General features: G+C 36.4%; 1 protein-coding gene across 5 annotated transcripts in view; it reads left to right on the top strand.

Annotated features, from left to right (window-relative positions):
* The window catches only part of LOC129580236 (uro-adherence factor A-like), a 47,163-nt gene that overhangs the window by 6,544 nt on the left and 26,041 nt on the right, over positions 1-14,578 (top strand). For 3 of the 5 annotated variants that reach the window (XM_055470493.1, XM_055470472.1, XM_055470485.1), the window contains exon 2: positions 12,476-12,542. The exons of the other annotated variants lie outside the window; for them this stretch is intronic. The gene's annotated coding sequence lies outside the window, so the exon portion shown is untranslated. The remainder of the gene's footprint in view (positions 1-12,475; positions 12,543-14,578) is intronic. 5 annotated transcript variants of the gene reach the window in all.

Raw genomic sequence — 14,578 nt, 5'->3', positions numbered from 1 at the left:
TACCTAATCCCGTGTGTATGTGTGTCTTTTGTCACCGTTCATTACACAAAATTACTTGCAAATCAGATGCGAATCGCTGACGGGATAAAAATGGTTAGAAATAAATTGAACCATCATAATATGGTGTTCCAGTCAGTTCAGTGACTTGAACAATTGGAATTCAATTTGATTGCAAAGCAGGATCGGTTATGATTCAACGTAGAAACAATGTGCAACGATTTATATAGTTATGGAACACAAAGATCTTATGAAATTCTATATGTTTTGTGTTTGTGTGTCTTTTTTTTAAATGCTCATGCATATGCAATGGTTGTTCTTTGTTTCGGCAGCGCGCCCAGAATATAGTCAACACCACCAATTTTGAGATATTTCAAGGTTTTTGGCGGCTGCCTTCTTTGCATGGTGTGTCAGATTTTGTGTGTGCACGCGCAAAAGACCTTAACATGGTAAACCATAAGCAATTTCGACTGAACAATGAAAATAAGAAGGTAGAAATAACTGTGTGGATTTTTAGTATCCACTGGAATACAGCATGTACAAATTACCTACATATGATTTTGTTTCGTGGGTAATTTATTTGGAATGGCTCAGATTTTTTGCTAAACATTCAACAAATTTCCCTTCTATCCAACTCAACTTGCTCATGTGCTGCTTGCTAAGAAACTAAAATCGTACAACCGGCATCTGCTCAGTTGCGCAACAAATTAAAAAAAAACATATTGCTAATTGATAATTTTTATTTTGCAATCACACACGAATATTTGTTGTCGCGTTGTGTCTCGTGTCCAATTATCGGTGATTTTATTCGAAAACAAATGAAAAACCGTTTTTTTCACTTTTGCTTCAAAAATGGAATTCCATCGCAAAGCACATGCGATGCTATGACCGTATCAGTTCTTGTTGCAAACAGTTCAGCCGCACCTTAACCACTGAGAGTACGCGATATGTCAGACTTTCATATGCAATTGTGCATACCGCTCATGTATCGTAAAGTTCAATTACTTGAGTGCCGTTTTTTCTTCTTCTCATATGTGTATGTGTATGTGTTTGTGTTGAGTTAGATCAATGTTCATGGCAATGTCATAATGAATTAAAATTAACAGCACATACTATACTCATAAAGCATTTCGCATGCGATTCCAAAGGCCTTTTTTTTTCTTTTGTACCGTATTTTCAAGAAAGACTTCATTTAGTTTTATTTATTAAATAAATAAAAAAACATTAAAAATTTTAAATCAATACCCATAATGAAATTATGATTGGCACAAAGGTGCTCGGCACCAAGAAACGCTCACTTTTTCCTTCTACGTCATTCGGGTATAAAACAAATATGGATCGTTTTAATTTGTGTGTTACATTTTTTGTGTGCACATTCGGCATGCAGACATTTAGCCCCTATGGATGATGTAATGAGCTGCCGTCGAAAACGAGATCACCAAACGCGTGAAGATCGCGTTTTCTAACGTTCGTGTTTTTTTTCGCTTTTTGAGTCAAGTTAAGTTATCTTACCATCCGAGTCGGTGTTGCGACCATACCGCAATTGACAAATATGTGTTAATTGTAAAACAAGCGAGAGAATTGAGAAATAGCATTTATTCGGTAGTAGGAAAGCGCTGATTCGATAGAGCAGTTGAGTCGAATATTTTTTCATCTCCATTTGGCGATTGCTCAATTGGGCGTTAAATGCCACTTTATTTCGTCGTCCACTATCATTGGATGCAATCAGTTTTGCAGGAGAAAAAAACGTTGTAAAATGGTTTTTTCTTTCATTTCAGTAGTTCAGCACGAGATAAAAATCGAATGGCGAACAATTAACTGATCATGAATTTGAAAACTTGTCACCGATGGTGTGTGGCAAAAAAAACAACCATAAACAATGCCAACCCAAATATGCCAATTCACTTTCGCTAATGATAGTTGCACAAATGAACAACGCATGCGTTGAAGTTTGATTATCGTGATTTTGACGGACAAACAATATTCAACACACTGGCAATACGTAGTGGCAATACACACCGAATAGATGACAAGACAAAAAATCAAATCTATTTCAACAAAGACCAGCATTGCCGTTACCATCGAGTGACACACAAACTAAATCAAATTTATTTTCATTAGGCTCTTATTTCAACTTATAGATAAATAGTACGAGTCATAAGGCTGAGGTAGTGAATGATTTACGATCGTATCGGTTACGTTCGACACATATTATGTGTGAAGTCCATGTGCAATAAATCTGCTGCGTTGGCGCGTACCAAACCTCACTCACATTCGCTGCATAAATTAACGAGACAATCAGGCAAATACACAGTTTTACGCACCCATTGTCAGTCACATACACACAACTCTAGAATTTAAAGAGCGAGAAAAAAACGCTACTCACTCCACATCATAATAATTTAACGTAAATTACTTGTTTTTATTTGCATTGCAAATGGATAAAAAAAAGAGGTGATACATTGTGTTGCTCAGATTCAATACATTTCAACAGATCGATAAACTCGGATTGAATTCCCAATTTCAAATCGTATAAATCAATAAGCCATCGAAAGTTGCTTTCAATCGAAGAATTCATTTGCGGATAAATCAAATGCTGCGAAATTGGATTTTCATGGAGCGTGCAGAAAAATCATTCTCTTTTCCGTGTGATTAAAGCGAGTGTGAAGCGTATGTGTGTGAAAGTACATGTTTCTCTCTGTCGGTGACACAAATAGGGCGAAAAAGTGTTGATCAAGTGGTGAAACTGAATGTGAAACTGAACATCAAAGCGCAGAGCAAACACGACTGGATTAATTTCATTATCGTTTATCTTTCCTTTTGCTTTCGATTTTTTCGACGAATGCGCGAAACGGCAATTTTAAGTGTTTGAACAATGTCAAAACATGGCAAAATATTCACATTAAAAGTCAACCCTTGACTTCATTCCAAACTAAACTCTATTCAAATTGCCAATAAATTGCAATCGAACACCTGACTCTTTTTTTTCTGTCTGTTCAAATGTGACTTTCAAATTTCAACAATCAATCATAATTTTTCTACTGCCAAAAATTTCAAGCTGGAATTGATGTCGACGGGGCAAAAACAAAACAAGTGTTGCAAAAACACCTACACGAACAAATTACAATTTGAAAAGAAAAGAAAGAAACAGATAGATACGTGTAATTCCATCATTTGCAATATCTTAAGTTGATTCATAATCGCGCTCAATGCACAGCTAATAACTGTAATTTCAGTTTATAAATTATTATGCTGTAAATAATTCAGCGCGTGAAAATGATTTCACCATTGACTGAGAGTGCCGGTTCCCTATTGGAACGACGGCCCAGCCCGATCCGAATAGATCGTGGTGATCGTAAATCACACTGCCGATCAAAAGACTTGAATTTTCATTCTCTATATAGAAAGCACACTGTGCGGAGCGTAGTGAAGCGTGTTTCGAAAGTGGAAGTGAAAATTGTTCAAGCATATTTTTCATGGGTCAACAAGCTAAACAAATCGAACGATGTTCTAATCAATTACTAAATTATCGTTAAAATGTTGCAAATTGTTTCTTGGTTTTTTCCTCCATTGGCATCCAATCATCAATTCCATTAATGGCATCTTCGTGCGTGACGCGACAATGATATTATTTCAAATGATACGTGCCTCGCGTAATGCAAACGATCCACTTGACCACTTAGTTGTCGCTTGCTTTAATACGGTCACATTTTTTACATGTTTCACGTGTAATTTTTTTTCCTGTACAAATTTTGCACATTCTTCATTGACATCGAATAAATGTGTCAGATACCTGGCGTAGTGTGTATGTGTGTGTCTGCTAAACACTTGAAGCTAACAAAAACAAAACAAAACAAAAACTTGCTACAAGAATCAACTTTTGCATTTACTTGTTATTTTCCGTGCCATTTTATAAATAAAATCAGATCGGCTTCGTTTCTTCACTTTCGATTGCAGTCGACAACACATGCACTGAAGAGAGCGAATGAAGAAAAAAAAGAGCAACGATTAAAATTCCACAAATGCAACGAATTGCATAATAATGGCAACAGCAATGTGCTAAGAAACAAGCGTCCAACGTTTATTAAAACTCATACAAAGAGCGCAGATTTTGCGGCTCTTGTCGTCTCTGCCGTGTGTGGTGAAAGAGGCGCAAGACTGTTCACTAGAGCAAAATGAATGGTAAACTAGCGTGAACTAGCGTTTTGTGCTCATAAAAATGGCAACAGCAACAACAATAATAACAGAATAACTTTTGGAAAAGTACAACAAACGAAACAAAAAAGAACAAACGAAACATAAAGGCAAACTGACTCACACAAACACACACTCCGGCGAAAGAGACGAAATGGTTAACAAGAAAAATCAACATTTAATGATCGCAGTGAGCGCACATAGAAAAAAGACCTTGCAATCATTCAAATTCATTGCATTTATTACTCGTTTTCTGGCCCGCAAACACTTTCGTTTCAGTGAAGTATTCAGTGCCGTTAACCGTTGCGGTACAATATCGAATCATTCAATAAAAATTATATCATAATGGGGCTCAAGTGTTGGCAATTTGTTGGAAATAAAGGGAAAAAACACAGCACATAACATTTCTAATGCTAGATATTATTTGGACGAGAAAAATCGAATAATAACAATCAAGTAAAAAATATTTATACAAACTTAACGATTGTTGAGCGGTCTTTTTTTCCAATGAATAACTTAATATATGGTGAAAAGAAACCTAACGCGCTGCATAAATGACGATCAAATGAACGGTTTTTTTTTCTCGAATGAATGGTGGATTTTGAATTGCTTTATGAACAGATTGAAGCGATCTTGATTGAACTCTGTATGTCAATGGCCACCTTTCATGAGCAGCTACCGACCGAATACAAATTCAATTGCAAAGCGTCGAGTCAATGCTTTTGCATTCATCAGGTTGCTTCAAATGCTATTTTGCCCCGGAGAGCAAAACTTGGGATAGAACCTGAGTGATTTCAATATTTTTATGCAAACGACTCTCGTATCAGAACTAATTATATCGCCATAAGGTACAAATAGCACTTTGGAATCAATTAAAATGCGGTCACGTTCACCTTGAGTAACAAAACACTTTGTTGGAAATGATAATTATGATTCTGTATGGAAACTGTATCAAATGTGGCCCGCGTTACATTATTATTACGTGTTGGTTGAATTGCAACCGTTTTTGTTCAAAACTAGCGATTGCCCTATCAAAAAAATTCGTTCTTTCTCCATTGAAACGGTTAATCCAATTAGTTTGCTTAACAATGTGTTGTTTCGTCACTTCGTCAACTCTGTTTGCATGTAGTTGTTTCTTTCCTTCATTGAAATGCGTTGGCAATGTCAATGCGCGAACGGAATGTTAACTGTTGGTGACGGAAACGTTTGGAATTAATGTCACCTAATTGGTGAATTAATGTTTCGTTCGTTTGCAATTTGTTCATTTACTCGTTTTGCTAAGCGCAATGGTTTTAAGTCAACTGGATTCTGTTTTAAATACCGAAGTTGTTGTAACAAGAAAGAATGTTGTTCCATCAGCGTGAAAAGCATTGCAAACGTTTGTTTCAGCGCCATTTGATAAATCAACTTGTTTTGGTCTGGTGTTAGAATTTATCTGCATAGTGAAACAGAAACAGCGCCGCCTGATGATTGAATTCCATTATTTCTTCACTTATTTTAGTAATTTTCGGGAAATTACAATCGCGGCCATTGCAATTATTTTCCAATTACAATGTGCGCTGGCGTGCATTGACCAACAATAAAAGAATCATTTTTCGACGAAATGTCTGACTCACACGTAACGCATTCCTCGACTGATGGACGCGTGATCATCGAGTTGCGTTTTAACATAATAACAAAAAAAAATCGAAAATGATTTTGTCCATCAATTTACAAACGAATGAACAAATTGTATTCGATGCACGAAAAATTTATTTATTTTCGTTTAACGTACGGTGTTTGAAATGAATTTCAAGCGGCGTGAGACTCAGCGGGCTCAACATCCAATCTAAAATGCGTTATTCCTTTGGTCAGGTATGGAAGAATACGAAAATTAAGAAGAAGCCTCCAATGATGATGTTCTCTTTTGATCATACACACAATAAATAAAACCTTTTTTTTCCATCGTCTGTGTAGTCAAATTCCATTTCGATTAAATCACTTTCTTGAACAGTTTCTTTATGAAACGGTGCACATAGTTTTATGTCAGTTTAGATTGAGGTGAGATCATGAAAATTACAAAGAATTTTGATTCGACTTTAAATGATGCCGAAATCGAATATAACCTGCTCGGACTTGGTTTCAATCTTAGCGAGACGAAAGGAATTCTATACGAAAAGAAGTGAAAAATAAAAATCCAGCTCAAATTTGAGTTATGCCTTTGACACGGGTCAGAATTATGGGAGCTATATTAACTTATTGACCATTCCACAATCGAATATACATTGAAATTCGAAAACATTGAAATCGAGAAAGATCCGCAGTTTGTCACTGAAATACAAGGTACGAACGAAAATTTGATATTTCATTTTAGTTACTCAAAATAATCACTAATTCTATGGATTATAGGGTATTTATTCAATGTAACAAATTGTCCATTTCCACCTTAGAAGATAAAAAAAAGACGGTAAATAATTCAAAGACGATTGTGACGTTGTTCTCCGTTCAGCAACAGTTCTTGTGCCAAGCTTGTTAGAGAAATGCAGATTAATCCTATTGAATGAAATTATACATGTAGTGAGTGTGATCAGTAGTGTTATGAAGCCTAAACACAAACCGTGTACTGTACATAATTCTCAAAGGGACTCAATTTCTGTTCCGCCATATGCGAGGAAGAAAGAAAGAACAAGTGAGACACTGCTTGCTTTGTTTGCTGGCTCAAGTGTATTTATGCGAAATAATTTATGTATACATCGCAAAACACTTTGGAGAAAAGAGCACTCTGTGCTTGTAACCTTAATGGCCAATGGTTTTTCTTGTCGTTGTTGGCAAAGCGTGAATTCATTTTTCATATTTGCCTTTTTGCTATTTGTACGTATACATATTAAATTAAAAAAAAAAGAATGTTAGTTTATAAAGAGAGTGGCTTTGTTCTCTTGTTCATTTCACTGTTTTTTTCTCTATGTGGTCATGGAACAAGTTCACAGCGTTTCATATATGCATTTCCCCTTCACTTGTACAGCATCGATCTAAAGCAGCGGCGCATACGGAAATCGTTGTTTATTCTAATATGTTCAATCGTTCAGCTACTACTTTGCCATGGTCTCTCATTTCACTTGGTCTTCTGTGTGTCGCCTGTTTTAACTTTCAGATTCCGAACGAAACAATGGCGACCATAATAAATGTGTGATTATTAACTAATACGCGTCTTTTCTTTTCAAATAAATAAGCATTATAGCTGTTCTTTGACTATCTGACACAAAGAAAAAGAAATATTTACCACTGTCGCCTTTAATATCGACAACACATTTTCTTAACGTAAGATTGATTCGATTCCAATTGATGGTCGGCTCGTTTTTTTATGTTATTTCCGAATGGAAAATTTATTCGTTCGGCTAGTATATAAAACTAAGTAGAAGGAAATCAAATTTCGTTCATTTTTCACATGTAGCGAAAGAATGAGAAGGAAGACACATACACGAAAAAAAACCTTGATGAATTTCTACATGTGAAACTCTAAACGACGACGATGAACTTGTGTGTTATATGCATTTTATATGTTCTCTTTCGGTTTCATTTCGTCACGCGTTTTTTTTTGTCGCACTTCGTTTATTGCGATCTTTATATTTTGTTCTTTGTCCCATGACTTTCTGTTGCATCGAGTGTGTTTGTTTATATTTCGCTTGGTGCCTTTTTTTCCCTTCGTCGAAACATTCTCGCGAGTTGCACACATATAACAAATGGATTCGAGAGAGTAATAAAATCGTGGGTGCATTCACACCAATTGACCAACGTCTTGGCTAGAGAGAAGGAGGATAAGAAAAAGCGCAAGAAGTAAATGTTTTTAATGAAACTTTACATTCTTCAAGTGTGCGCTAGCGCGATCGCGATCCATTGTACTCACAATACTTGCCATGCAATGGTATTTACCGGAGATAAATCAAATTTATCTCGTGGCTAAGAGTAGCTAAAAGTACGACATAAAGACAAAATCACACACAATTCGTGAACACTGGAACGAAAACTCCGTGAGACGCCGAACCGGTTTTTTTTAAATATTCCTTTCAGTCTCAAGCGATTATAGTTTGACCAAGTACAAATCGCATTTACCTTTACGAAAACGAAAAACAGTCTTTCTACGAATTACATTTAGTTCTTTCAACGAAATAGTGAAGGCGTCGCTGCTTCCGTATGAGCACAAAAAAAAGAATGGCGTGGTTTCGGCATGTAATGAAAGTAAACGAACTGCTTGACAAGAACTGCCGATTGTGGTGATTCATCAAAGTGAATGACAGAAAATATGCACTCGCCTCAAAACCCATTCCTTTTGTCGGACGCTCAAAGTGTCATTTTGAAATCAATGTGTTGCAGCAGAAAAACAAAATCCATTTTGTAATTCATCGTCTGCAATTCACATGCAGATTATTTCGACGAATTGGAATCATCCGAACAATGAACAAACCAAACAACAACAACTGCACTTGAATTGCGACGGCGCATGCTTCAAACATCGAATGCTAAATTAATGTGCGATCAATCATTTTCAATTTGATCCATGCCGATTATAAAGCAAATACTACCTGCGGGCATAGTGAGAGTGGTCGTTAGTCATTGGTTCGACTAGCCAGCCAGACAGTCAGATGGATGTGATCTACACGTAACGCAACAATACGCGAAAGACGTACAAAGTACAGTAATTATATACACCGCCAGTACAACAAATTATGCTTTGGACACACACACACTCATCCGAAAAATGTTCCCAAAATCAAAAAGTAAAATGGATGTGGTAAACGGTTTTGTGTACTCTTTTTCGAAACAAATGACTCATATCAAGTGCTCTAGAAACGCACAGAAATTAGTTTAAAACCGAAGGAAAAGAAAATACCAAAGAAATAAATACGAACAATAATTTTATGATGCAAACAATAGCAATCCGACGTGCAATGAGTTTTTGTGGCAGACGATCATCGACGAAAATTATACTCGAGGAAATTACGACAACAATACAACGCACCCGAGACCAATTCTAATTTCAATACCGAATGCGAACACAAATTTACATAAGAATATTATTCGTCAGACGATGGCCGGGGCACATTCCTCGATGTGATCGAAACAGAACTGCTTAAAGAACAAAAAAAAACATTAAACAGAAGAACAGAACTATGCTGCATTCGTACACACGACTACTATACTTGGGTATACACTTAAAATTCAAAATGAACAAAGGCACGGGCTGCCTTGGACAAGCGAGTGCAAGTGAAATAATATTTATTCGTTCATATTCCTACTCGCCGACTGTGTGTTCTGGTGTGTTCAGTTCACACAAGTAATAAGTGAAGCAACCGATTTCGATGAATAAAATATCCGAATATGTTTAAACACACGTATGCCACAGCCAGGGCATAAAGCCTGCGTCTCCAGCCGTTTGTGGTATAAGTGTGCATTGATCAACACACACACACAGAGAGACACAAAAAGTAGAAGAGGAAAATGAGTTGTGCACACGAAATAAAGAACTTTCTTCATTGGTTTGTGGTTCCCAATAAAATTTTATATTCATCACAGCATTGGCATTGCAATTGTATTTTCCAGACGGTAATTGTGGTGCAGGCGAAAAACCTGAAAGTGAAAAAGAAATACACACACGAACATACACTAGTACGAGACTCATTTCGATTTTGGTTCAGACATTTGCCATTGCGGTGTGACGACGTTAATATTCGCCGCTTTAATGAATAACGTCGTTGCGAAACGAATTGGCGACATAAAAAATTATAACACATTGTTGTTGCGCGTCGATTGAATAAAATGATTCATGCAAAATTTCCAGCCAAACACTTTGAGTACGGTTCTTTGTTTGGTGCACATAAATGCGGTGATCCTCGCTTCGTTAGTGTTCTTAATTTCGTTAGGGGTTTTCAAACGATGCGCTTCGAAATGAAGAAGAGAAAAAATTGTAAAACATTCATTTCATGGTTGGATTTGTTGTTCTCATTGGAATAGCGCTTTGAAATCGCAGCATTGATGTTTTTCATAGACCGGCCGTAAAATGTCACAACGACAATGGAGCTAATAGCTCGAATGCCTTAGTTTATGGGACTTTTTGGTCGCTGTGTGCTCAAGACTGACTCACAGAGTAGAATGGGCGTGAAGTAGTAGTTGGATATTCTCTTCGGTTGACGTTCTGAAGATTTTTTCGAAAATGTTTCTCATTAGACATTTTGCATAGCAGTCACATTGCATAGCAGTCATAACAGTTGTACTTTTCCCGTGCAATTTGCATAAATATTCTAAACTACATATTAAAAGCCACGTCTTAGAACTAAAGCTTTCGAATGGGTGTTTCTTGTTGGTGTGCACACAACCAAATCGTACATGACACGACGAAATTTTCCGAATGAAAAATAAAACGAAACCACTCACTCAAAGGCTTTTTAATTAATTGCAGCTCAACGAAACTGGGGGTTTTAATTATTTGACTTGGCATCATCGTGGTTTCCATTCGCTTTGAATCACTGCGATCGTAAACCGCACTCTATCATCATAATTCCGATGAAAAAAAAAACGAAATAAGAATCTTGTCGTTGCGTCACACTCAATCAATAAGAATGATGTTGCGATAGGCTCATGTGAAATCAAGCGTATTTATTTGGAATCCATTGTATCATTATTATAGTAATTGGGTTTTCGAAGATGGGCTAATGAATGTTTTTCGACTGAAAATGGTGTATCTCGAAACACACGCATGGCTAATTTAACACACCGAGATCGGTTTGGCTGGTGGACTTATCGAAAAGTGTTGGTGTCAAGATGAGAGACTCCGTATCTTATTTAAACCAAAAGCTCAAGAATAAATTGAGTGGTATTGGGTGTATATACAACTGGTGTAAGTGTCTCTCTCTTTCTCGCACTCTCGTTAAACATAAGAGCCGAAAAAGAAAAGAAAAAACAAGAAGAAGCATCGATTCTGAATACATTTTCATCTCAGAAAAATAATGAGTGTCATGAAGCGAACAAAAGAAAACAACGAGAAAAGTACTTAAGTTTCAATGATGTTTTTTTTCTTACATTTAAATGAAATCCATTAATTTGGATCGTAAAAGCGAAATGTAATTTGGTTTGTGGATATGCCCGGAACATAGGATTGCTTTTGATTAAAAGCACTTTAAAAATGGGCTGAACACAACCAACATTCATTTGAATTTCGGTGAAGTACACCGAAAAAAAACAACAACAGCAGCAGCAGCACCAACAACATCGAAACGCAATGGACAAACGAGAATTTTGATTGATAGTTTTTATTACCAGTTCTATGTTTATTTCATTCTGTTCATTGGTGTTGTTCTTCTTATGCACAAGGTGGGGGGACGCACTCCATAGTTCAACTTAACGACATACGTGGTCTTGTCTTGTGCATTAAAATGTGAATCGTTAATGGTAGCATGATCAGCACAAGAAGAACCAATTAAAAAAAATGAACGAAACAATCCAGTGTAGTACAAAACACAATCCCACGAGAGATTGGACGCATCGGTTCATTCACCGATGACCAAGCTTTTCGATATCGCTTTCAATTCTCCAATGTAAAAAGATACGCTGCTTATCTTTCTTTTCATTTCTTTTTCTGAGCTGTCAGCTCGGGTCAGTTAGTCAATATATGTTTTGAAAGGAAACGATGATAACATCTACACTAAGATGTTGCGCTTCGTGTTGGACAAAAATGAATACAAAGAAATTTTTCTTGAACACTCTCTTATTCTGCACGCCGCACGGCTCTGCACACCTTCATTATGATTCATGGTCACAGCATAAAATTGTTTGTTGTATAAGTCAAGCTCTCTCGGTGACTGTTCAATTCGTTATGTTCTTGCATTCAAAACCGAAAAAAGACTGATTATCAACATTTAGCACAAAAACAACACGACTGGATTATTCAATGCTAAGGTTTTATATCTTTCCGGTTGCTGTTATTATAGCCAAACGAAATGAAATGATATAATTTATGAATTTATGCTCGATTTATTATTACCTGGTATACAAAAAGCGACGCACAAATGTGCGGGGTTTTCAACTATTTATAAGCATGATTACGATCAAAGTGGAAGAAATAATGTTGAAATATGCAAATTATTTCACACGCAAAATGTGGAGGAGAACAAGAGAGAGAGAGAGAGAGAGAAAATCACCGAATTAATGACAAAATGTCCTTTTCACTTGAACGTCAATTTATTATCGTAATTTTTTTTGTTGACTTGAACGCCGACTGACTAATCAATGTTTGCTTTTATTTTCGTTTCAGATACTTTCAAGTCTCATTACACCTTTACACGGTTGAATGTAACGCATAAAGATCACAAAACTATTAGGTACGTTTTTTTTTCGTGAAACAAACACTGATTTTCGCTGATTGGTTTCAATGGCCGCCGATCAAAAATTATGACGATTATCCCACATTAATGTCCATACAAAGCCAGTTGTATGATGTAACAAACACTTTACAAAGCGCCACTAAATTCTTTATTCTCCAATCTCCTCCATATTTATTAATTAAGTGAACAATTCATTTCGTTTCGCATCGAAACGCGTTGCTATTGAGAAAGGAACTAATAAGATAGAGGTAATTCAGTAATTGTGTTGATACAGCCTACAGCCCAACGGATTGGCTGATTATTTTTTATGATTGGACGATCAATCAACACTCATAGTTTCAATACGCATACATTTCAATTTGTATCGTGTTAATTTCGCGCCGTTTAACCCCGGGTACCGGCCGACTCTAATCGTTCAAGATTAATCAATCAAAGTCTTTTGGAAGAAACTAAACAAATCAATGAGCTTGTAGTGAGATGCCGTTTTGAGGATTCACTTCTACACTTTGTCCAATTCATTCAGTACACGGCAAGCGTAATTAAAGCAACATTGCGTCAGATAAAACTAGCAACAATAAATTTTTTTGCTTGCTCATAATTGTACGTCTTTTCGGTCAGAATGCGGAATTAAGCATTTTGCGCTTGTAAGCATAATAAAACACACATTTTTTGCACGAGCCAAATGTAAACAACTAATAAAGTATGCGTATGATTTTTTTGTTTTGTACCAAGTTTTAAAATCAAGTGTTTGTTTTTCCTTTCATTGAGAAATGAATGGCGCAAAAAAAAAATGTTTGCCGAAATGAAATAATTGGCTTTGCCACATGCCGCTGGAATGCTAAACGAATGAACAATTTTTAAATATTTCCAAAAATCTTCGTTTCATCTTTTTGAATTACGACTCGTTTGCCATACATTCATTTTCACTTTTTTTGCGTATATGTGTGATCTATCCCATGGAATTTCTCTTGATCCAACAGAAAAGCAATGCTTTTTTATGCTTTCTATTTTTTTTCAGTAGAAAGCGATTTATTTTGATACAAATGTTTAATATCGAACGAAAAATGGTTTTACCAATGACGACTTTTGTTATTTTATCCCAGTTAAAAGTAGCGTTTTGCACGCATTTGCAACACATGCATAACAAATAACAAAATTTATGCTGCTTGCATAATCGATTTCGTTATTTAATAAGGAAAAGTCATTCGCAAAGGTCATCTTTCCGACGGATGGTTCAGTGCGCCCTGCGATTTTGCAAGCTATTGCAACCATTTTATACAGACAAACGCCCGACAAAATGAGAGCATCCAAAAGCGGCGAACCGATCTATGTGCATGTGGTGCAATTCGAGACTATATCGCATTTGTGTGATCCAAAAATGCGCTGGACTGTGGTACCGAGTTGAAATTGCTAAATTGCATAGACAAAAAGAAACTGGACATTTTGTGAATGTCAGCGTACATGTGCTAGTATTTTTGATCTAAAGCAAGCATAAAATTGAATTACTATGTGGCACAAATCATGTATATTGATTGTACTTGACGAAAGAGACGCCGTTATTTGACTCCTTAATCTTAAAGTTCGGAATCTCTAATCTTAAATGCAAATGCAAGTTCAAATTAACATCACACATGCACAGGCACAAGCAAACATGGCTGATTTCGATTCCTGTTTCTTAGCTAAAATAACGAATGAACCTAACTGTGTGTATTAAGTAGCGTTGTTTTAATGAGCATAGGAATTCGCACGCATGTCAGAACAGATGGTCAGTCGGTGTAACATTCGAAGAAATATCTATTATTACCTGTTCACTTTGACATGCGGTTCATTTGATCCACAGCCAAACACCTAGGGGCTTCTATGTCGGTTTGGCACTCGAATTTTTATTCACAAATTCGCGCTCAGTGCCATGCATTCGCAAGGCTGCCATATGATTTCTATGTAAACATTCGCACTCGCATTCGTATAGCAGTCGTATTTCGCTGTTCTCGAACGTTCTCACGAATGCGAGTGCGAATGTTTACATAGAAATC

The sequence above is a fragment of the Sitodiplosis mosellana genome, unplaced genomic scaffold, assembly GCF_009176505.1.
Source record: "Sitodiplosis mosellana isolate CC-2019 unplaced genomic scaffold, AAFC_SMos_1.0 Smas_scaffold_1, whole genome shotgun sequence".
NCBI lineage: Eukaryota > Metazoa > Arthropoda > Insecta > Diptera > Cecidomyiidae > Sitodiplosis > Sitodiplosis mosellana.
The sequence above is the reverse complement of the archived record's forward strand: the minus strand, read 5'-3'. Positions and strand labels throughout refer to the sequence as shown.